Source organism: Corvus kubaryi, unplaced genomic scaffold (assembly GCF_017639235.1).
Source record: "Corvus kubaryi isolate FWS band 111438036 unplaced genomic scaffold, C.kubaryi_AGA036_p1.0 138, whole genome shotgun sequence".
NCBI lineage: Eukaryota > Metazoa > Chordata > Aves > Passeriformes > Corvidae > Corvus > Corvus kubaryi.
The window spans coordinates 675,675-698,209 of record NW_024580672.1 but is presented as its reverse complement, the minus strand read 5'-3'; the positions used below and the strand labels follow the sequence as shown (position 1 = coordinate 698,209).

General features: G+C 38.1%; 1 long non-coding RNA gene across 2 annotated transcripts in view; it reads left to right on the top strand.

Annotated features, from left to right (window-relative positions):
- Positions 1-9,365: 9,365 nt before the first annotated feature.
- Positions 9,366-22,535, top strand: part of LOC121659910 — a 136,354-nt gene continuing 123,184 nt past the window's right edge. For both annotated transcript variants that reach the window (XR_006014497.1, XR_006014499.1), the window contains exon 1: positions 9,366-9,449. This is a non-coding gene — a long non-coding RNA (uncharacterized LOC121659910). The remainder of the gene's footprint in view (positions 9,450-22,535) is intronic.

Below are 22,535 nucleotides of genomic sequence, written 5' to 3'. Positions count from 1 at the left end.
AGGAAGGGAAAATAAGAATGTATAAGACAAATGGAAGTTAGTGAGAAAAAAGAAATGGGGAAATAAAAGGCTGACAGATAAATGACACTGAGATCATGAGGATTTAGTCAGAGATCTCACTTTGATTATGAAAAGTGACTGAGTTTTCACTTGGATTAGTCTTAGTAAGATTTAACAAAGCCAGATCTGTTTTGATTGCCTTTTGCAGTCATTTGTGGTCCAGGGATGATGGGTAGAAGAGACACAAGAAAACAGAAACTATAAAAAATAATATTATGCTTCAAGAAAATAACATTGAAGATATTTCCTTTTCATTTGTCTTTCTAGACTTTTGCCTTTCTCATCCCCTAAATGTACATTTTTCTGTCTTGATTCTCTGAGTCTCCATTTTCTACCTTTTTTTTCATGTTTTGCATATCTCTCCTTTTTTCTTTGAATGTAAATAGATAGGATCTGTATTTTTCTCTCAGGTGTGTTTCTCCAGGTGAAAAGGCTTGTACGGCTCAACTTTGAAATCAATAGTAAGAGTTTCAAATATTCATCTCTCAGTAGGTGGAGAAGGTCTTAACAAAACACTGCAGATGAGTCAAAGGCTATTTGGTTATGTTTACTGCTGAAATAAAATGAAATTATCTGCTGGGTATTCATATGATTTAATACTGATGGGTGATTTCTTCCTCCTTGTCTTGAATCTGACTGGTTTTGAGATGCCAAATCAAACAGCCATCCAGTGAATATGCAGAGATGTGTCTGTCGCAGAAGCAGCTGCTTGCAGATTGCTTTACTTAAAGTGCTTCGAGAGGCGGGGCTGCCCAATGGGGAAACAGGCTACAGACTAATTAAGAAATGTCATGTTTCTTCTTCCTTGTCTTAAAATTCTCCATAGAATTTTTTCGTTATTAAGCACTTCATAAGATCCCAAGCCTACCGAACTTTGAAACCTCGCAAAAAGCTTTCTGCTACAAGTTTTAATTAGAGTATTTCCCATTCCAGCTCATGACAAAACAAATATGTGACCTCTGATTGGTTTTCATTATCATCTACTTATGTCAAATTAAAGTTGCGGGGTTTATTTAGCTCTGTACAAGGAAGCTCTTCCTTTTTTTTTTCCTTTTTTTTCTAGTTTCCTTTATGGCATTTTATAATAGAATGAAGGAAATACATGTAGTTATACCACATTCATCAAGCAAAGGTGTGAAGTGCTGGATTTATTGTGGCTTTTCATATTCACGGAAAACCAAGCTGGCATCTTTAATGCATTCACAGATGTCAGACATCTTGTGAAGAGAACCAAAATACTGTAGTATAATTTACTTGGCAACAAAGTACAGCAAAAAAAGGGAAAATTGTTTGGCTGTAGGATAGACAGTGTCTCTGGATGTACCTCCCAGCCAAACAGGCACACTGAGCTGATTGTGTTATCAGAAATTCATCTTTCTCCCATTTGTCCCCCACTCCATCTCACACTGACTCCTGGTTTTCAGCACTGTCATCCAGTGGCCTTTCTGTCCAATCTTGTAGTGCCAGCAGGGGTGAAATATTATGTTTTCACTGATTAAGCAAAAGGTTAATTAGAACATACACTTTTTTTTTTCCCCACATGTTGGAGGGGCAGGAAGAATTAAAGAAAGAAACCCATGAAAGCTTAAATAACATTAGCTACATTTCTATGTATGGAAATATTAAGAAATAACAGTGTTTACTCACTTCTAAGTCCCTCAGAAGAGGAATAGAGCATAATCATCTATCATATTCATCTTCTTTTATTCATAATAAAAAATATTTTCTATACAGACACTTGGGTCTGCAGCTTAATTGCTCATCCTTCTACCCCAAAGCACACTTCTGCACACGGACAGCATTTCTTTCAAATCTCAGAGCCTCTGTTTGTGTTTCATATGTGACTGGTCTTGTGTTCCTCTGGTGCTACATTAATGTATCAGGGCGTTTGCCAGACCGTCTTTAGCACATCTCCCTTCAAGGGTTCGTGAGCCAGAAGCAACTTGGCTGCAGACCAGTGGGACAGAGACCACGGGAAGGACGGCCCACAGCACTGAGCCGCAGCTGAAGGCAGGACTGCACCAGGGCCAAAGGCTTCCCTCAAGTCAGCAACAAATAGAACCCATCACTGCTGACTCCAGGGGGGTCAAATGACTTTGCATGCTGAAACTACAGAAACTTAGACCTGAGAGGAGCCATGCTGAGAAACAATACTAGCCAGGACTAGATGGGATTTACAGTTGTCCCCCATGACACCATTAGCACCCACAGAAGTTCATAAGAACAGAACAGGCAAATATTGTCCACACCCTGTCACAGCCTTCAGCAATTTGCAGTTCAGTCTTTCCAAAATTAAATTTGTTACTTTCCTATTCAATAGCCCTTTGTGGACATTTCTTCTATGAGTTTATCATTTGTTGAACAAATGTAAATGTTAGCTCCTAGATGCCCTGTTATGACTTCCACAACTATGCTGCTCAGAACAGCAATATCTTTTCTTCTAAATTTTCTACCTGCTAGTTTCATTTGATGCACTGTAGCCCTTGTTTTGGAAAAAACAATGAATACTGATTCTGTATTTACTGTCTTCATTCCACTCATGTTCTAAACATCTCTATCATACACCCACTCATCTGTCTTTCTTCTAGGCTGAAAAGCTGTAGTCATTACTTTTATGAAAACCATTCCACCCCTTAAACGATATTCCTCTCTTTTTTAGTTCTACTCTGTGTCTGGTTTTGAGATGAGGACTTGAGAATTTGAAAGGTTAGAAAGAGTGACTTGGTGGCTTATTTTACATCCACAGTCATGTTACATACAAACCATAACAACCACAATACAAAATCAGGCATGAAGGTTGCAGTAGGTGTGAGTATGATGTCCTGAAATAAACCCACAGACTTGGACTTGTTAATTTATTTTTTCATTCGGTGCTATTTATGTAATTTTATGCTGCTTCAACTAAGCCTTTTTCTACCCTCTAATATCTCATATTTTAATTGGTTTAGTACCTTTTTTTTGTTATTTCCGTGTATATTTTCCACTCATTTTACCCTACAGGCAGAACTCCAGAGTGCCTCCAGCACTGAGAGCTTTGTCTCCTTCTTTTCTTTTCAAAAGTAGTAAATATCTCATCAGTCCATAAAGGCCCCCCCACCCTAGAGCATCTCGATGTTTGTCCCTACTCTTACGACCTTCTCTACAAAGAAACCTGTATGATTCAATTGGCTGGAATAAGGCAGTTTTCACTGACAGATTTTCCTTTAGGAAATACTGTGAGATGATTCTGGTCTCACAAAAAATGTACTAGAAGCAACCTTTCTTCCCCATCCTCTAAAAGGAGTCAAAAATATAAAGCAAAGGGGGGTTTGACAGTATCTAGGGAATTTAGGAGCAGAAATCCCACTAAGACATCAAAGAGGTTTGTCCTTAACTCCCTTGGATGCTTCTGAAACTCCCATCCTCAAAGCTTGTCCTGGAAGGATTATAAGCACACCCCAGCAGTAGGAATGTGTTGTTCTGTTCAGCAGTCATGCAGGAAAGAATTGCGTTTGAACTGCATGTGACCAGTCTCCCTTAAATCGCTGCCTGCATCAAAAGGTTGTCTCAAGCCCCTTCTTCCTCCCTGTTCCTTCCCAAACTGGCCACATCACAAGGGAGTATTTCTGGATACTTTGAAGGAGGACAGACCTGAAGAAGGTTTTCACCAGCTGCTTCACATGCATAAACCCAAGTGGAATTATTTTACATTATGTAGTTAAGCACTGTGACTGTACCTTCCCCACAAAAGGAGCAAACCTGGTGACGCAGAGTCTACAGTCTACGAGGGATTTTTGCAGATGGGAAATTGATTTAAGTGGTTCTCCCAAGGACAGTAAAAAGGAACAATGGCTAGGGCATTTGCCTGAGCCTTGTCAATTTAACTCGGTGCCTTGTCAGATGTTTCTGAAAGTCCTTGTGTCCCTTAAATAGATAATTATATTTTTTCACAGTAGTATGAGGTAACTGCATAAAAAGTTTAGAAGTGCTCTAAACTGTTGTTCTGGCACACAGCTAAGAGGAGAACAAGAGAACTCAGACCAGGAATTCCTGACTTGTGGGTGATTACTATAACTACTTAGTTATCCCTCTTCCCTTCCCTCACTGTAATTACTGGCTGTGACCTATCACATGGGATGTAATTACTGTATTATTGACATAGAGCTTTAAGCTCAGGCAGTTTCTGGGGTGAACTTGATGTTTGAAAAGACTTTCCTCCATCTTCCCCTTTTTGATAGGAAAATGAGAGTGTAGAGAATGGAAATGCTGAGCTCTCATGCAGTGGGACTTAAGTTGTCTCAAAAATGCTGTCTTTATGAGCTGATAAAATGACTTCAATAAGGAAAACCATACAAAGGATCTAATAGTTCTTGGCTATTTAGAGGAAAGAAAAGCAGGGGAATGTGAAGGAAAAATAATAGTAATGCAACCTTCCATTTTCTAACATGGACAGTTGGCAGTACTGTGCTTTTCCAATTAAGATGATAGCATCTGGACTACTGTAATCCTTAAGGTTGTAAACTGTGTCATGTTGCCCAGAGTGGATTCATCAGTCAGCTGGCAATAATTTATATGATTAAAAAGGAAGGCACTGCCCATAATTTTACTATAGGGTGGCTATATTTTCTTTTGTGGTTTTCTGGTTTTTTTGTCTGTGGAAAATAATTTGTCTAAAGCATTGTACTGGAAGAAAAAAACCTGCAACAAAATAACGAAGCATCTTCCTTTGTCTTCTCTTCCCTGTTCAAAAATACCTAATATAAAAGAACTAAGCTGAGGGTTTAATGATTGTAAGGTTAATTTTTTTACCCAATAGTTTAGATTATTATATGCTGGAGTTTATTCCTACAGTGCTGCTCAGGCTAGCTGCAGAATGGGGAAAGAAGCATGCAGCTTTAGAAGGGAAGGCCAGTATGGCAGATGGGGCTGTGTGACAGCTGCCACCAAGACAGGTAGGGCAGGGGATAGCAAAGGGAAAAAAGAATCAGCAGACCAAGGGGCTGGGAAATCCTCAGCAGTGAGAAGGAGTTAGGAAGGTGCAACTTAAAAGAAACAAAATTAAACTGAAATTAATTTCACTGAGTTGTTTTCCTTAGTTCTTTCTCTGGCATCCAGCTCAACATCTGGATTAGTAATGATGTTATCCTGCAAGTGCATAATAGTGGCTGTAAAGCGAGAACTGCTGTTTTAGGAGGAGATAGTTTGGTGCTCCTTGTTTGAAAAATTAGAATAAATCTATCAGTAATTTCAATACTTCTGTGAGATTATGAAGTTTGTTTTCATTTTCTCCAAATCATTTGTATCAGGAGTTCAGAGCTAGGGAAGCTGAACAACTTGCCTGCTGAGTCAGGTTTTCTGAGGTATACTGGTACTGCTTAAATGCAAAGAAAGACTTGCTAGAAAGAACTTGAGAGCTCTCCTGGAGCCAACAAACCTTCTTTCACACAAGTTCCTTGTCTGAGCCTTGTGTAAGGATTCACACCTGTGCTGAAATGGGAATGCTGAACACCTGTGCTGAGCAGGTTGAAATGGAAATGCTGAACACCTGTGCTGAGTAGGTAGAAGAGGTTATAAAAGCAGGGAAAAGGGGAAACAAGCTTTTCATAACTTCAGAATTCAGGTAAGTAGGGGCTTCTGAAAAGTTCTTTCTAAAGATTTGTTTCTTTTTGTTTTGGTGTTTGTTGTTGGTTGGTTGCTTTATCCCATATTTATAATATGGGATAAAATTCTAAACATATTTCCCAAGCTGTTAGCTTGTACTGATTCCAGATAGTTCCTTGCTTTCGTTAGTGAGCCCTGGTAGCTTTTCTTGGTTTGTGTAGCTCCCTCCCTTCATGACTGGAAACAGGAGTAATAATCACAAAGGAAGAAAAATGCTGATTTTCATGACAGGCTGTGTCAGCCAGTGTGCTGCCCAGAGCTGCTCTGGCAATTTCTGTTTGACCCATTCTTATATCTCCAAGAAAGGCCAGTTTGCACCTAGCACTCTTTCCCTAATAGATTCAGTACTGATGGCAAGCTGATTGTGTGTTATCCTTAACCAATTTCTATAAATGTGGTTATGTATGTTTGTAAAGAAAGAGTGATCTGAATGCACAAGATAAGTTATCATCCATCACAATCACTGCTCAAATGCCTGCATTTTTGAGTGAGTAGCTTCACTGTAACAGTAGCATGAGAGGGAGCTGGAATTTGCCAGGAAGGTGAGGATGTGGGAAGTGAGGGGTTTTTTCTTTAATTGTGAAAAACACAATCGTGTCTGAACTTTGGCTTAGTTTGCAGAGGTGTATTGAGGTTGTGGGACCTTATATGAGCCCAAAACAATGAATAAAATGTTTTCCTATCCAGACAATTTCCTTGAAATTACTCAGGAGTTGCAATATTCACTTAAATAAATGATTTTGAAAAATGCAGTAAACTCTTAGCTTCATCCTCAGAAGCAGCCTGAAAAGTTAGGTAAAATCATGATTTAATATCCTTTAATGCAACAGACATATTTAATGGGAGGGCATAGCCTGCCTTCTCTCCAGTAAGGCAATACTAGATTCAGTGAATCAACCCTAGTCTTTAGAAGAAGGTTTTTCTGATGGAAGAGGTAAATACTCTCCTCATTGTGTCATGGAGGCCCAGTAGACTTGCCATTAATTTTGTAGATGTGGGTGATGCTTCACTAGAAGAGAGGGGAAGCTTCTCTTTCAGTTTGTGATTTCCACCTCCAAGAGCCGCCATGAGAGGACCTGTGCAGCATCCATAAGGTTTTGTGTTGGTTTTGGATGAGTGAACTGCAAGTGGCTCTGTGCCCTTGGTTTTATCATGGTTCTTTAAAAGAGGTGAATTGACATAATCAAAGTGACTTGAATTAATCTTTGTTACTCACTGGGTACTCCAGCTTCATCATCAATCTCAGTATATTTGCTATTTGAATTAGTTTATTATTAGAAGATGAACCAAGACTACTACCAACCCCCTACTAACCTCTCCTCCTCATCTCCCTACCACTTAAAGCAACCCATTTACCTTTTTGAGGTGATTTTTTGCTAACAACCTGCAAAGTTTCCCTTTGGTGTAGCTGGGAATGTATAAATAGATGGGGATTACCTGAAAATTCTGCTAATGAATTAGTATATGTAATGCTCAAAAAGGTTTAGGCACACAATCAAACAGGTCTGTAAAAGAAAATCCATAGGTTAAGAGCAAGGAGCAATCTGTGCTTACAAAGTCATACTGTGCAGACCTACTGGGAGGAGTATTTACCTTGCCACTAGTAAAACTGCAGATCCCCAGGCAAGCTGATCTGGCAGTGCAGGTGTGCAGCACAGTCTGCTGTGGGAAGCATCTCCTGGGCACACATAGCACTAAGTCAGTTTGCTGAAGGACTGCATTGCTCTGGAGAACTAAGCCAGAGCCTTACATAGGTGCATAGCCTTGCAAGTGCCCCCTTGACCTGAGAGAGGAGGAGCTGATGCTCAAGTAGAGAAAATCATAGAATCACACTGATATTCTGAATTGGAAGGAACCCACAAGGATCATTGACTCCAAATCTTAAGCGAGTGGCCCACACAGGGATCAAACTCTCAACCTTGGCACTATTAGCACCAGGCTCTGACCACTGGGCTAGTACAGAGCCTGGTTGTCCCTCTGCTGTGCAACGGGGAAAGGGAGGAAAGAAGCGTTTTGTAATATTTCATTGCTGTGGGAGGCATTTAAGTACCTTTTTTTCCACTGAAATAAATGGCTCCAGCTACAATACCTTGTGTCCCATGGAGAGTCTGCTACTTCTGAGCGTGGACAAGCGGTAGAAGCTGTAGGAAATGGCTGGGTAGCCTCTGCCTTTGAAGGCAGAGCTATAAACTGCAGGGCCAAATTAGACAGGAGTATAATATCTTACACTGAGACATGATTCTTGTTATTAATCAGTGGTTAAGTAACAGTTTAGCCATATAAATTCCTTCCACTTTCAAAGCACAAAAGAGCTGTGCTCATTTACTCCAGCCAAGAATTTGATATAATAATTTTGGGAAACTTCCTGTTTCTTTCATGTTCACAAGAGTTCTGTATTATGTAAAGAGACTGTTTCATGAATGTTACCTGGCCCAATTTCTGTGTGTAATTAATTGACTTAGCTTTTTTTCTCTGCATGCAATTCCACACACAAAAGGGTATTTTAAATCACAGCCAATTGCTGAGAACACTTTCAAGGAATCTTTTATTAAAAAAAAAAAAGGTCCCAAATATTCTATTTTCTTTTTTTTTCCCACATTATGCAATTATAAGTTTTTGAGCAAGCAATATGGTATTTTTCAACTGAGCCTTCAAGTCACAAACTTTCTCTTTAGTCCAGAAATATCAGACATTCTACACGATTTGTTCTATAAGAATCTTACCCTGTATACTTCACTAAAACTTCTTCTTGGGATACCTTTGTCCAACAAATGCAACCCAGAGGCATCTACATAGGGATAGTGCATTAAAAAACAAATAAACAAACAAGAACACTTAGGGATGAAAGGTACTTTACAGAGTGCACAGATGTTATATGTAGGTCTTCAAATGTTGCTCAGCTGAGCCTTTGACAGAATACCTAGGATGCTTTTCCTGGAATGACAGTGTCATAAAGTCATTTGAGTAGTAACTTGTTTGGAGCAATACCTGTGATTTCTGGCATGTGCTGGAAACTTTAATTCAGGCTCACATATGTTGAGAATAAACACTTGAAATCACTAGGCTGATAAAATATATAAGCTACATTTTATGACCTTGAGTTGAGTGATGTTGTGGTATCAGCAGAGGCATATTTTGAGTTGCAATAAAAATGGTCTCTTTCAAGAAAGTCTGAGTTTGTACAGAGAGGAAATTTACTGGGAATAAATTTCAAGATGCTGGTTGGAAGACAAGAGGGGCCTTCATCAAAGGGGAAAACTTGAAGAGAAAAGAAAAATAAAAGGGGTGAGTGCTTGAGTTTTGAAGGCTAGATATGGGATCGAGGAAAGAGAAGGATAGAGAGAGGATATAAAAATAATGTGAATTGGGAAAGGGAAAATGGTGCAGAAAACAGCATATCAAAAAATGGAGAGTGGAATTAGGCCAGTGCTCGACTGTGGCAGTTCACAAAAGAATCCTGACAGCTCTTGTAATGAGGTTCAGACTAATTGAAATTTGTCCCTCTCCTAGTCTGATGGTTAAATTCCAGTACTCATGAGGGAAATACACAGAAAAATGCAGAATGAGGAAGAGCTCTCCAGCATGACTAGGAGCACACTAATGCCAAATATGAAAGAAGAAGAAGAAAATTTCGCCGAACTGTTTTTTCTTTCTTTGCGGCACACAGTGAATTGTCACTGGCATGGAACATAAATGGAATTCAGTCAAGTTCCAACTTTAAACGCCAGGTCTGAGGAGACTTCTTAAATGTAAGTCATTTGGGTATGAATATATACATTATTAAAGTTTTTTCTGCATTCAAAAAATAGATGTTATGATTTGGGGGCAAATAAACTGAATTCTTTGTGTGTTGCTAAATAGTTGAATGTGCATTTCAAATAGGAAGATTAGTGCAGACTATACCACAGGATCACGGCTGATGCTTCTTTACAGGGTCTCCTGTAATTAATATTATCAATAATATAAAAGAGGAAGCTATTTATTATGCAAGGCCTGCAGCTAACCATTTATGCTAGGAGATCTGATCCTTCTGGTCTATTTTATCCATCATTAAATCATTGAAGGAAATAGGTGAGGCAAAGGATCCTTGACATTTTTCAAAGCAGTCTTCTTTTATGTAAATGAGATTAATAATTTTTTAAGAGCAAAATATAGTTTTAAATATAAGGCTAGAAGAAATTGTTTAAATAAACTTTTTTTATAGAAACCTAATGTGTTGGGAAAGTAATCATATAGAGTAAAATATATGCTCAGTACTTTTCATATAAGGTGGGAAATACTTTTCAACACACAAATTTATGGAACATACTTCTTGTGTTTCACTTGTACCACTTTAAGGGAGAGGCAACTCTGCTGAGGTAATGCTGATGCAAAATCCACTGAAGATCTGCCCAAGTGGTCAGGGGCCCAATTCAGCCAAGTGTATAAACACATGCTTAAATTCATTCCCACTCACAGCATACGCTTACATGTGCTATTGCTTCACTATCACACACAGTTTGTCAGCTCTAGCGTAGTCCAAAAACTGTAATATCCATAATTTCAGAAGGACTGCAGAGCTGGAGACTGTGGGAGTAAATGTGTTCTCATCAGTTTCTGGGTCCTGCATATGGAGTGAATGCTGCTTGTGTCTACACTCGGCCAAAGGGACATTCTCACAGCTGTTGTTAGAAGCCTTTCCCAGCACCAAGAAGGGCTTTCTGTAGCTGGATAAGGTGTTTTCATCTTGAATTCTTTTGGAATATCTTTTCGTATTTAGTAAAATCCAGCTATTCTGTTAATATGTTTAGATAATGTAGTGATTGGCACCTTAGAAATACTTAAGACAGACAGATAATAGGATTCCAAATGCATCCTTTGTGAATTTTTAATAAAAGATTTTGCATTGTCCAGTGATGAAAACAAATCATCTGTGGAAAGACAACACTGGTTTCCATTAGTATCATTCATTCACTGAGGATGTTTGTGTATGTTTGGTGTCTGATAGCATCTTAATCATTTTGCCATTTCTAGTGACAAGATGTGTCACTTGACAAGCACTTCCGCATTGTATCTGCCTCTTCTTTTTTCTTTTTTTTCCCCAAACTTCAAGGTCTGTGCTGTATTTCTCACACAATGATGCAACTGATGAGCAGGTGAAGTTTTCTGACAGTAAATTGTTTCTTTACAAACAATACACAAGTTCTGGATTTATTTCAAATTCCGGAGAAACCAAAAAAAATGGTAAAAATTTATTTCCTTCAGGTTTTTCACCTAGGGTTAGACCAAAGAAACTTCTGTATCACACATCTTTTGGGGATCCAGTACCAACAATTGCTCTGACTGGACTTGACCTTGCTTTGATTTTCTTTTTGCTGCACTGACATGCCTCCTCTTCTCAGCTCTTCCTAAAATTATGTATTACTGAACTATTCACAGAATCATGTCTTAGAATAGTATGGGTTGGACAGGACCTTCAATATCATCTCATTATCCTAACACTAATGGTGAGAAGGAATTTTATAAATGTTCAGTGTGTGGTGACAAATATAGTATATTTTATAAATTAATTTGAAGCTAATGCTAAATTATTATGGAATTACTTACTACATACACTTTACTACTAAAAGAGTTCATCATGTTTAATGTTATTACAGTGAACACCAAAGGAATTAATAATGATTTGCACTTCTTATAGAGTGGTACCAATGTAGAGAAAAGAAGGTTAGCCTAATTAAATTCCACAAACCACTTTAGGGCTCTGCCGTATTGTGGAGGCTGTTTTTTATGTTAATTAATTCTGAATGAAAGGTTTCTGAAGTATTTTAATATTGTTCAAAGAGGCACCAGGAAGTATTTCAAAATTGGTATTTCAAATTTTGGCCAGGATTCTTTGACCAAGAAGCATCATCCTTTCCCTGATGAGCTCCTGCATGCTGTATAAATGATAATAAATAATAGTAAACTGAATATTCTAGTATTTTATTGAGAGATAGAGCTGAAGCTGGGTGAGGATATTGCTGTGTTCTGACGAGACACAACTTGGAGAGCAAACCTCAGGCCTAGAAATCCAGTTTGCTTTCTTGCAGTCCAGAGTTGCTGGACAATGGATTATGGAGTTAACTCCCCTTTGGAATTGCTTACTGTCCTCATTCCTAGTGTTCCACAATTTTTGCACGTTATTTGCTTTCTGGTTCTTTTTAATTGTCATAGAGAGGTAGAAGACATCTAATGGTAGCATTTTGGTGACCTGCCTAGTTCCTTTTCAGCTTCTCTTAAGTGCTGTTGAGTAATACAAATGTTTCAGACTGGGATTCGCACCAAAAAAAAAAGAGCTGTGAAAAAACAAATGTGAAAATTTGCTTTGCCTCTCCTTCTACTGAAATTATTGGAAATGTTTTTACTTTTAGCCTTCTAATAGACCTGTTTGGAAATCCTATTCAAGCTGGATTTTTCAAACCCCAGTTCCCTTAAGCACATACTTCACATGTTAGGCATGTGTTTAAATTCTCTTGATTTAGTGTCATATATTTAAGGGCATTGCTGAATAAAGAAGGGCATGAGCATGTACTTAAATGCTTTGCTGATCAAAGGAACAAACCTTTTGATTTGATCTACATTTAATGCAAGTTAGACCACCTATCCAGTAGTCAAGAATTTACTAAACGTCTCTACTAAAGACAGTTCTTGATTAAGCTGCGTTCTTCTGGCTTTGGAAATAGGAAAGGCTGCATAATAACAGCACATTTCTTAGTATTTTTTTTAATGACATTGGTTGTAAATTACATTTTCAAGTGCCATATTCTCACTGAAAATAAAAGAAGGGATCAAGACAGTAAAAATGAAAAGAGAAAAGAGGGGTTTGGTTGTTAAAGACTTATATTCAGTCTAACGCCAGAATGATTCAATTATGTTCTTAATAGTTATTTCTTTCTATATACAGTATGGTGTGTAACAAATCTCTTCCTCCTTGCACTAAAAATTTATATTCAGGATACTCTAATGAAGTACATCTTGAGTCTCCTTTTCATGGCTAATGAGGAGACAACAAGAATTTGACTAATACTAGTACAATTACTGGAGCAGTGAAGCGTGCATCTCTGATTAGACGTGATAATTTGCAAGGCTGGGCTCTTCACATTAAGTTTGCAAACAGTTTAAAAATCACTTCCTCTATTTATCCAGCTAATCTCTGTTTAATGACTCCAGACCTGACAAAAGAAAGAGAAAATGTCTCTTAAAACCCTATACTTCATTTATGAAGCTTGTATATAGAGGGGAGGTGTAATTGATAGCAAATTTTTTCCAGAACATTTTTAGATGAAGCCATGCAGCTGACTTTTTACTATGCAGTGGTATTTTTATTATTCCTGTAGTACTCAGTCTCCTTTACATAGAGCTTTGTTGTCTTTGTCCCAGTTTAGACATATATTTCTACCGATTTTTGCCTCCTTTGATTTCTTTCTAATTTGCCTTTTGAATTAAATACTTGATAATCCATAGTGTATGAATATTTTTGTTGGATTTGCTTTTTTTTTTTTTCAGAAAAGGTTGGTAGAGTTAGGGAATTCTTCATCAGCATCTCTGACCAGTGGGTTTTGAAGGGAATCAGGTACCATTCCAGATTTTTGAAATATTCCTTCATCTTTGAGGCCTCTGTTCACCATTTGGACTTGAAGCAAAGCTGCCTGGATCAACAGGAACTATGGTTAGAATACTTGATGAATTTAGTTAAGCAAACAGAAGCAGCTCTTGCTGTCAGTAGGTGGCACTTGACCAGAGGCAGGAGAGATGGTATTTAAAAAGGACAGCCAGCGGTTTCTGTCGGGCCTAAAAATGGATGCCTTCATGTAAAACTCTGTCCCAGAACACATCACTGACAGAAATAATGTATTCTAGGTGTGACTGCAGAGAAAGAACTTCCATCAGAGGAATTAACTGAGTTTGCCAAGTCACTCAATACACTCATACCTGGGCCAAGTGCCACTGTATTGTCTCCATATTGCACAGTGGCTTCATACAATTGCAATTTCTTTTAGGATCCTCTAAAACTGAGTAAAAACAGATTCAAAACCAATATACTGTCATAGGAAGGTAGAAAGGATTCAAGACTGTGACTCCCACAGATATTTTCTGGAGTTTTGCCTAAAAAGTGTAAAAGCAGAAGTATGGAAAGAGGATCTAATGCTCAGCCTGTTGTTTTGTACACATTATTGGCTTATATAGCTTCTGGAGAGCGTGATCAGCTCTGTCTAAAGTATCTTGTTAAATATGGGCTCTGGGATTTCCCTATTTTAATAAGCGATACCTACTATGTTTTTGTTTACACTGAAAAGCTGCAGTTGTTGCAAGGATTGTGTGGAACAGACAGAAAATGTGCATCAACTTCCTTCTGGACCTACAGAAGCTATTTGTGTCAGAGAGGAACGAACCCCTAGAGAAGTTTTGACTGACTGCATGGAGAAGACATGTTTAAATACTGAGGGCATCTGAATCTTTCTATCTCCCAGACACAAAAGAGATAAAACCAGAAAGTTGTGGGGTTTAGCTCTTGGGGATGGCAGTTTCTAAAACTGATCTGAATTCCCAGTGGCAGAGCATCCTCCCTGAAGATTAGGATAGAAGGGTGGAGGCAGTGCAAAATGACATCACCTCTTGCTGTTACTAATGTGATGGAAGATGGCCAAGGCAGCTTCAGAAATGGAAAAAGCAGATAAAGGATTTTCTTCATTTTTGCTCCGCAGTCTCCACTGGTGGTCCTTACAGGGCCAACTGTCTGGTTTCACTCTTCCCCATTACGAAGTAGTGGATTTGAGGACCAGGAGGTAGTATTTGAATGTGCTATCTCTTCATATAAATCATAATTTTTTAAAGAAATTGGCTCATTCTGCCTAGAACTGGAACTAAGGAAGCCATTTCTCAGTGAGGAAAAATTGAATAGAAATTGCGCTATGATCAGGGCTAGCAGTAAGTGTTCCTTGTTCTCTATGCTATTTTAGAGCTCTTGTTCTTGAATCTGTGCAAATGCTCTATATATTAGATATTACTTTGTAATAATTAGTTTCCTGCTTCTAATCACAACAGCAGTACTGGGAAACAAAGGACTGCTTTTGCTCTTGCTTAGTGCCCTGGAAAGTAGCTTATCTGCCCATGAGTGAAGGTGAGGGACTGCAGTGTTTTTGTGCAATTGGATTGTACTTGTGATTAGTGGAAAGTATCCTCACCATCACCCAGTGAGTAGTTCCAAGCAGCCATCCAGTACTGTCTCTAATCTCCAAAGCTGCCTGTTAAGCTTTTTTTAAGAAGAATTACCTAGTTACTTTTTCCTGTTCCTTGTGCCTTGAGGCAGGATGCACAGCACTGGAAGGGTGGAGCTACTCAGTCTCCAGCTGCCTGTTGTCATTGGAATGGTCTGTGCTGGGATAGAGCATTTAGGAGCCATTGAAGCCACGTGTTTACTTACAAACAGGTTAATGTTAATTCAAGTAAGGGATAAAAATAAGCAACAAAATCAGTCATTGACCTTAAATTTAGAGGTTGTTGGTTCCAGCTTATTGTTGGTTCCAGCTTATGGGACTGGCTAATGAACTACTGCTTTTTCTGGAGCCCATACCTTGGAAAGTTCCTAGGGCTAAATAATTCCCACTCCTTTTGAAGCAGGTAAATAGTGGAGACACCCTGTGTTAATTCTGCTTCTTTTCCATTCTGAAGGAGGTAACACCTTCCTTTTTCTCTTCTGTTTACACATTCTCTGACTGTATTAAAGGCAGGACAGGAAACTTTTTTTCTACTGGTTAGTTCTTTTTAATTTGTATTCTCTAGCGTAAATAGTAAAGTACATTTTGCCTAGTAGCCAAGTAGGGTCTAATTTGGTTCCCTGTAAATAAATGCAAGCCTTTTGGTTTGCTTTGTATTTTCATAGTAGATTTATCACTTGTACTCATTTGAAAAGAAACAAAACCACTTGTAAGTTGGACAAAAAGACCAAAACCAAGTATAATGGAAATGCTATGTGGCTGAGAATTGGTGCTAAGAAGGGTTTTTACTTGAAGAGAGTGGCAGCAGTTAGAAGCATGCTCTCACTTTATCTCAAAGCCAAGTCATTCTCTGAAATAGACCCCAGTAGTTACCACATATATCAAAAAAAAAAAAAAAAGGCACATTGATACTCTTCTGAATATGCCCTTAATATAACCTTAAGTTTATTTTGTTGTCAGTTCCATAAATTAAAATGTGAATATAACAAATTTTTCCTTCCAATAGTTTTTCATTGTCAATGTAGTGGAGCACTGTTTCAAGCATGCAAAGAGTGTCTGCACCTTTATCTGTCACCCAATATTCCTGATTTCTCTGTAGCAGTGTCTTTGCTTAGTCTCTCTATCTTGTTGCACTCCACAATGAGAAAAATCTGGAACCTAATGAGGCAGCCTAAATTCCCTTTTATAAATTACACTCAGAATCCCCAGTGCTGTGTTTGTTGGCAGTCTGCCAGATACCATGTTCCACTGCATAGACCTCTCTCTCCTTTCCCACTGAGGTTACTCACATGGAAGAGTACACGTATCCATGAGTACGTCCAGGAGGATAAGCAGGTTTGTGTTTAAGGCCTTAGCATGGCAATGTGGAAATCTGAACTCTGACATTCAGATACATGTCCCTGAACATGCAGAGAAATCAAAATCATAAATGGTAACAGTGTCAGGTTTGCCTGTTTGTAAAACAGCAATAATATTCCCTCCTTTCTTTGCACGGATCACGGGCTCCTTCAGGAGTAGATGGAGGTCTGGTAATCACAGAAGTACTTGGGTTTTCCCAGGATGTTTGTTCTTCCACTGTGAGGAATGTTGAAATAAGATTTCACTAATCAGCAGGGAAACCACTATGAATTCCAAGTTTACCCAGTCCCCCAGGTTGTTTCCTCCTCTCTGCATATCTGATTTATTTGAATCCTCATTTCCTAAGAAAATAAGATTTATGAAAACATCTTTACCTGTCTTCCATTTTGAATCAGACATATTTGTGAATAAAGTTCTTAATCACATTAAATCCCTAATAAGTAATAAAAAACCTCTCCTGGAGAGCAAATATCTTTTTAGTATGTCCACTGGAGAGGGTGGAAAATAAAAATCACTTAAATTCTTACTAAAGCATAAAACCTACACAGAATAGTACATTATGAATGCTTAGCTGCTTGGGAAAAAAGCCGCTTTTGGCGTTTTTTTCTGTTTCAGACATTAGAGAATCCCCTCCTCAATTACAGCTTTTCCTGTGTGAATTACCAGTTTTAAAACAAGGAGCAACAAAAGAAGTTTGGGTTTTTTCCATCTAATACCTACTGAATATTTAGTTAGGGTGACCTCACACGTACAGTTAAAAGTTAATCAACTAGAAGACACTAGGCCAGTGGAAACCAGATGTAGTTAGCGCCACTGCTCATGGAACAATTTCTTTGCAGATCCTTGTAATTTCTTCCCCAGATGTGAGCCGTCCCCTCTGATCATTGTGCTATTTCAAACAACTCGTTCACGCGCTCCACAGACTTCAAAGCAACTTCTGTACAAAGCAAATAATCCTCAAGTTTGGAATAACCAGGAATATGAGCTAGTTCTTAAATTACTCTTTAGAAAAGGGCCTTAAATTGTAGCATCCCTTTCCATTTAGTTTTTAGTCTGAGGCTGGTGTGGTGCTGTGTGTTAGAAGATTCTCATGTTACAGACCAAAACTGATGCACAAGAAGTTCCATCTGTAGATGAGGAAGAGCTTCTTTGCTGTGTGGGTGACCAAGCACTGGAACAGGTTGCCCAGAGAGGTCATGGAATCTCCCTCAATGGAGACATTCGAGAATCATCTGGACACAATCCCGTACCATGTGATCAAGGATGGGCCCACTTGAGCAGGGAGGGTGGTTCCTTGCAACCTTATCCACTCTGGGATCTCTTTCAGTACCCTTTGGTTTTGCTACCTTCATGGGAAACATGCTATTTCACCACAAATGGGACTCTGCCTCCAGCATGTTTTGCAGTGGATTTTATTGTGCTTTTGTGTGTTGCCTCAGAGACTTTTATCTGTGTAGGTACTTACCTCAATTTAGTCACCTTTTCAGTTTTCTGAGCTCCCTGCCTAAATCTGGAATTCCAAGAGCTTTGGAAATTCCATTCCACCTAGCAATTCCTTCCGAGCTAAAACTTCAGTTCATTTTCACAGAGATTTCTGGTATGGTCTGTAAAATAGACAATACCCTTGTTGCAAGACAATAATGCTTCTATAACTAATTCTCAGGCTTTTTGCTCTTCATAAGCTCTTTACCTGTGGATGTAGCATAGGCAGACAGAACATGAATTCCACTGCACTATCAGCAAGCTTTTAGCCAAGGTGGTTCACTACCCCAAAAGCAGATTTTGTGCTTAAGGATTGCTTTTGAGCTGCAAAGTTCCAGGTCACAGCTGTTGGCATTTGGACGTGCATCTCTGTTGAAGATGTGCAAATGTTTGGCATTGTCAGAACAGGAAGTCCAGCTACAACAAAAACACTGGTTTCATGTGGGAGCACCTACATGCAACAGCACACCAAGTATTCCTAGAAGGAATCTGCTGCCCTCCTGATGTGTGAGGGTACTTATTTTTGTATTTTCCACTAACCCTGAAATAAGGGTTCCTTGCCTTAGAAATCTTAAGGTAGAGATTTGGTTTTTTTGGTCATGAAAGTTAAAACAATTAACTCATTCATAAGGCAGGAATTTTAATTGAGATCACCAAGGCTGGAAAACAAGTGACTTATTCAGAAGTAGAATTATATGTTTTTCCCAGCCTTTTCCTCTAAACATTTGATCATAGAAAGGCTTGTTTTAGACCAACTGCAGCAGAAGAAAACATTAATCTTAGATTTTATATTCTGTGAGTCAGTGAAAGTTGGTAACACACAGCTATATTTATCTTGTCCTGTCATTTCAGATGTACCTTACCCCACTCTATGGAATCATTTCTTATAGATGCTGGCAGCAGTCCTTGCCATCTCATACCTGACTTTTTTTTTTTAAGCTAGACTTGTTTATTTTAGACATGTTGCTTCATACCCTGTTCAGAAATGAAATGTTTTCTCTGTGTATGGAATTTGACAGAAATGAAGAAAAATCTCATCCATTTTCCTCAGTTGTCCTTACCTCATATGAAGGAAAACATTCACAGCTGTCTCTAGTGTCCTGCAATGCAATAATTTTTCTCAGAGGTAGACTAATACCTGAAAAGGTCACTTGCTGACAAGGCCACTTGCCTTCTTCACTTGGTACTGTAATGTCTGGACACGGGGAGTACAAGTATGATCTCTTTAAGCTTCTATTAAGCCCATTACCCCTTCAAACAGACTCATAGTTTGCTATTTAGGCTAACAGAAAACATACAAGGATTTTCACTGGCACTGAAATGAATAGTTTCCAAAATGCCCCAGGGAGCCATACACAAAGATCTTACTGAAAATCAACAAGATTTGTACTCAGTAGAAAATTTTCTTTTTGGAAAATTACTGCAGCTACATATTAGGAATTACACTAAAAGAAATCTTTGACATTGGATGAGTTGATTTCTTTCTTTTTGTCATTGGGCTCATCTTTCTTTAATATGAGTGTAGTGGACAGTGCTGTGCTATTGAGGCACGTGTCCAGTGTAAAGTTGACTTGAGCTGGTTTGAATGCCAGTTGCTACTCTGGTAACCATTTCTAAGGAGGCAGCATGAAATTAATATGCTACAGTCTGCACGAAAGGAAGATAAAGCAAATGTAAACTTAGATCAGATAATTAACATGCCTTTGCGCATAGTGCTTGTAACAAATCCCAAGAAACTATTCCATGATATTTTAAAGCAAGGAGGTTAAACTTTGTAAATGTGATGAGGTTCCTCTTTCTCTCTTTGAAGCGATCTAGATGAAATGGGGATCTTTTTTTAAGGTAAAGAAAATGTAAGTGATGATGGATATAAAACATTTCAACCTCAAACCAATCATTCTAACTTTACAAACCGAAAACAAAAAAAGAATCTTTCCTGTGCTTATATAAGCAGAAAGGTCCAGCCACTTCTTTTAGAAATGCTAAGCAGTACGATGAATTGTAATTGTGCCGGAGCAGAATAAGACCTTCATGAACAGAAAAGAGGATAATGTATTTTCTGGATGATATCCAGGGGTGTGTTTTGATGGGGTTTTTGTTCGTTTGTTTGTTGTTTTTTTTTTAATTCTTCTTCCTTGATTTTTTGGGGGTTTGGATTTTTTTTTTTTGGAAAAAGACTAAGTAAGTTTTACCATTGAGTCAGGTAATTGAGGTAAATGACAATCACTGACTGAATAGCAGAAAATACCTGGCATATGCAAGGGAAAAAATATTTCCTGAGTAACCCAGTGCAGTTCCATAATCAATGCCTAATGCTGTAGTAGCATCTGCAGTATGTCACTGCAATCTCACACAGCAAAACCAGGTGTGTATAAAGGAAGAAGCCTTTACAAGCCAAAGGTTTGGGATGAAGTCAATAGTGGCTGCACCCTAAGAAAGCTGGAATTAGACTTTAAGCATTCATTCAATTTTGCTAAATTGTAGTATGTAACTGTTATCTTGATGGTAAAAAATTTTATTCTTTCCTGTGTATCTAGGGTTTTATCCCATTACACGCTGACCTTGCTTATATAATTGGCAAAAGGGTATTCCATTAAAAGTAAAAGCTTTTTTATTTCATTTTGTCCATATGGTTCAATTTTTAATGTCCATCCTCTTAGTGACCAAACATTTACCAGGTTCACTAACTTTCTGTAGATGACTGTATATTACGGCTCAGTTGCTCTGAGGTCAACCCACTGTTTTCCTATTTATTTACTTAAAGAAATGAACTGTCTTGTCCAGACTGGCCATTTTCTAAGATAGTACACAGAATAAGCCACAACTCTCAGGCACCAGGACTAATGCTGCATATTGGATATAGGTATACATTCTCAAACCAAACTACATCAGGCTTTTCTCTGACCATTTTTTTTCTTACTTAGAAACTGATGAGTGCATGATAACCTGTATTACAAAGCTTAATTTAAATCCATTTTTTTTCTGTAACTGCTGTGTATATTGGAAATCTGTCAGACTACTAAGTTGGGCCACTAGCTGATGGTTTAGCTAGTTTGATAGTTAAAAAAAGGCACAGCTGGAATGACTGTATCTGCCCTAGACATTTCAAACCAGTGATAATAGGAGAATGCTAAAATATCTAATCAAAATTATAAATTGAAGTGTAAAACTGTGAGGTTTAGGTATGGCAGAAGAGCTACCAATTAAATTTATTTTTGCAGTGGAAAGACAGTGGATTAGATTCTCTAGGTCCTTTATACAAAAAAAAGTATAGATTGAATCTTCTGAGATATTCAGTGCTGTAAACTACTTCTCAGATGTATAGTGTTAGGAAGCAGGCAAATCCTTCCATCAGTGCTGTCAAAGCAGTTTTTAAACTACTTGTAGGTGGGGTGTGCTGTCAGTCTCAGCGCTGGGGTATTTCATGTTTCCACTCTGTGCTCTCCACTCAGTTGCAGAGACTAAGAGAAGTAGCTGTGACTATGTTATGGCTTCTGGTTTAAGCAATTCTGAAAGAAGCAGCAGTAATGAACAGAAATTAATTTTTAAAAAATTGAGAGGAATAGGTGTATTTAATTTTTGTGCTATTTTAACTTTTAAAAGAACTAAACCAATTTATTTTAAAAACAAACCAAGTATCTTGAGAAAAACTCAGGCTTTTTATGACAAGGGGAGCTTGTAGCCACACAATATCCATCAGGATCATTGAAAGTTGTTTGCAGTGTACTACAGAAAATAATTCTGCGATGGTGAGGTGTCCTGGTCACTTCAGTAAACCCATGCTGCTTTGAAGGCTTCTAGTATTTTTCATCCACGTGTCCATCTTTATGTCTGTGAAGAAAGCATGGTGATGCTACAATGGCTTCATCAAAGCCTTTATAGCCTATAGAAGTTTTGGGCTTGGATTTATTCTAGGAATGGAATATCACAATGAGACAGAACTTAAAAGTTTCATCCTTCAGAAAATTCATAACGGCTTTTGGCGTGAGCTAAAAATAAGGGAAAAGCATCAGAGATGAAATTTTGAGAAACAACAAATTTCTGCACTTTGACATTATTAATTACAATACATACTACATTTTGCACAGGACCAAATATTTTTTTGGGAAAAACAATTAAACATTCCACATGATTTTTTTTTCCTTTAAGTATTTTCTTATTGCTGAAAACTTTCCTTCTGATTCCATTTCCCCATCTGTTCCTGGTAAAGTATTTCATATATGTATAAACTGTCCTATACTTTGCTTTTATGGCTTTGCTACTAACACACAAGAGTACTGTCACAAACTTGTATGTGTAAAGTGGAGATAGGATCTAGTGGCATATTTATTAACTGGCTTTCAGAGACCTGTTAGATAGAACATATTTTGGTAGAAAGAGGCATTTATATTCACAAATTAGGTTGCTGGTCTGTAGTTATATTTGTGTGGAAAGTACAACCTGCTATCTGATCCGGTATTGATTAAATCTTGGGAGCAGTAGATGTCTCATGAATTCATTTTATGAAATGAAAGAAATTTAATATAAATGCAGTACAATATATACGTAAAAGACTAAACAATTGTACTAGAACTGATGGAATAGACCTTAAATTAGTTGCATATAGTTTTTGTTTGTGATCCATCAGCTGACAAGGATGACAGGTAAAGCTTTAGCTTGTTGATACCTGGCCCATGAAGGAAGGTAGGAACTAAAGCTAAAGGTCTTTCAGGCAAAGAAATTTTCTTACATGTACAAATGCCAAAAGACAGTTGGTGG